This window comes from Rousettus aegyptiacus, unplaced genomic scaffold, assembly GCF_014176215.1.
Source record: "Rousettus aegyptiacus isolate mRouAeg1 unplaced genomic scaffold, mRouAeg1.p scaffold_m13_p_5, whole genome shotgun sequence".
Classification (NCBI taxonomy): domain Eukaryota; kingdom Metazoa; phylum Chordata; class Mammalia; order Chiroptera; family Pteropodidae; genus Rousettus; species Rousettus aegyptiacus.
The window spans coordinates 102,267,000-102,269,720 of record NW_023416308.1 but is presented as its reverse complement, the minus strand read 5'-3'; the positions used below and the strand labels follow the sequence as shown (position 1 = coordinate 102,269,720).

General features: G+C 47.9%; 1 pseudogene; it reads right to left on the bottom strand.

Annotated features, from left to right (window-relative positions):
* Positions 1 to 272: 272 nt before the first annotated feature.
* LOC107499230 lies at positions 273 to 1,877 on the bottom strand (annotated as a pseudogene).
* Positions 1,878 to 2,721: the final 844 nt, after the last annotated feature.

Genomic DNA, 2,721 nt, shown 5'->3' with positions numbered 1-2,721 from the left:
CTAACTATAAATTTATATAATAGGGTTTTGCTTAAATCTTTTTATATCTAATCAAACTTTTTTGGAGGTGGGAATAGAGTTTGGGAGAAGTTAAATAAATTAACTCTATGTCATTTTACCTCCCACATCATCATCAGATTGAGAAAGACACCAATTAAAAACAAAACAAAAAACAAAACCAAAAAACAAAAACGAAAACTCACCGAAGTGTAAAAATGCTCTTAGAAGTGTTTTTTTGGAGGCCTCCCATCACCACCTCGGTCGCCCCAGCCTCAGTCAGGCCTTCCATCCTTCACGGCTGTCCCCAGCCTCTGGGGGCCGGCGGGCTGTCTCTGCTTTAGAAACAACTCCTCATTAGGCTCCTTGACCATCATCTGGCGGAAATACTCAGCTTCATCCTTCTCCTCCTTCTCATCCTCTTCCCGCTGGAGGGCCCCCTCTGCTTCTGGAGGGGCACCAGAGTTCTAGGCATCACTCTCCTCACACCTGTGCTCTTGCCCTCCTGATGCCCACCAGGCTCCTCTCTCGCTGCTCCCGCTTGCACTGGATGTCCTGGGCCTGCCTCTGGGCTGTGAGCTGCAGCTTCTCTTACTTGGCTGCCAGGGTGGCCTGGAGCCCTTGCAATGTCTTGTGCATGAAACTGTGAAACAGCACGTTCTGCTCTTCAACACCCTCCTGAATGTGCATGACCCGCACGTAATCCAAGGCCCAAATATTGGTGGGCTGCTCAGCACTCTGCTGGACCTGCATGCTGCTGCTTCGGGGGCAATGTGAGGGGAGGGGGGCAGCTCATTTATGTCATGTTTCCCATCAAGCTCTACCTCATTCTCTGCCAGCGCCACGCCCGTGGCCAGAAGCAACTGTTGTGCAGGCGGCTCACGCTGGAGAACTTCTGGAGATACTTCTTCATCCCATGACTTGCGCCCACAGGAATGGCTTTGAAGCGGGAACATATAATGGCTGGATTCCGGCTCCCGGGAATAGGGGTTATAGTTGACGAGAAGGCAGCGCTTAGAGGTGTTTAGGTTCACCTTGTGCACGCCGGTGCGGCGGAACAGGTTCTGGAACGTGGAGGCCATGAGCTACACGTGCATGCCCTGGGACGCGGTGGCCAACTGCTTCTCAAGCTTGCGGCGTCCACGCGGGGAGGAGACCACAGCACCCAGTAGCATCCAGAAGGTCCTGGCGGGACCTCCGGGAAGGCGCTTGAGCTTCAAGTAGATATTAGTCTCTCTTTTGCTCAAGATCAGGAAGTGTGTGGCCACGAGGGGCCCCAGCCACTGGCACATCATCCTTCGGAGAGTTTCTCTTCCAAACTAGTAGCGGTGGTGAGCAGCTCCATGACCCACTGCGAGTCCAGGCCGAGCTGACGCACCCCGAGGCCTGCGCGATCCCATGTGAACAAGTGCGGCTGCGCGACAGGGGCCTGGAGCTGCAGGAGTTGCACCTGGGCGCCTGCGCACGTGTTTCCAGTGCCCGACTCCCCAAAGCTGCCGTCCTCCTCAACTTGGCTGCTCTAGCGCTAATTACCCGCACCTGTCAGAGTAACTGGTAACCCACTGTGTTATTGTTATGTACACAAGTGGCTTTTAAAATCTCAGAAAAAAAAAATGAGATTTCTGTTTGTTTCCTTTTTGGGTATAAGATGGGGTGTGTTGGGAAAGGCAGATAAGAGTGAAATTAAGTTCTGGTTAAACAGGCGTTGCTGTTGGGAGGTTTAAAATCCCTTCACCTGACAGATGCTTAGAGCAAACGCTTTACTCCCTGCTCACCTTTGCATGTTATTCAGAATGCACACAGCCCTCCCTACCTTACCCCAAACGGCTGATGGTACTTTCCTGAATGTAAAAAGGTATTTTCTTTGGATTGTCACTCATCGTTCAACACCCCGGCTTTCAGCAGCTGTTACACACAAAATTTCCACATGTTCTGTTCTTTTGGTCAGTGTTCTAAATGACTTCAGACTAGCTCCCCAAGTCTCACACATCTGGTACAGTTGAAACATTTCTACCTTCTCGTCTCTGACATCATTGTAAATGTAGCTACAGCACAATATAAACTTGGATCTCTCTCCCTTTCTCTCTCTCTCTCTCTCTCTCCCCCTCCCCCCCCATTTTCCCTCCTGTTCTCATTCTCCCTCCCTCCCTTTCTCTAGCATATCACTTTACAATTTTATATTTGGTTTGATTTGGTCTTGGTTTAAAATTGACCTGTTATATACACATCGCTGAAAGGCGATGTCTAGGATTTAACGCTAGGTCAACCTGACTCCAAAGCTTCTGGTCTGTAAGATGCCCCCAAACACAAACGCATGTTCTCCCACCTCTCCCCATTTCCACTGACATCATCTTGCCTCTCTAATCTCCTTAACTGCTCTAAGAACGTGTTCTTGCCATTCTTATTAAACTTTAGTTTGATCTCTTCTATATTAACTTTAAAGAACCCACTAATATTATGCCTCTTCTCTTTTCTTTCATGTTCTTTATCCAAGAAGTTTCTTTGTGAGAACATATATATGGCAGCTGATTTTGTCACACATCTTGGAATATGACAACAGTTGTTTTCTTTCTCAGACCTTGTATAATCAGCAACTTGGTTAATAACAGAAATGTTCACCTGAGGATTCTATACATCCTGTTTTTTTTTTTTTCAATAAATAGATTTGGCTGCTGGTAACATAATCTGTTCTGTTTTGCCTTTAACATATACTCAATCACAGGT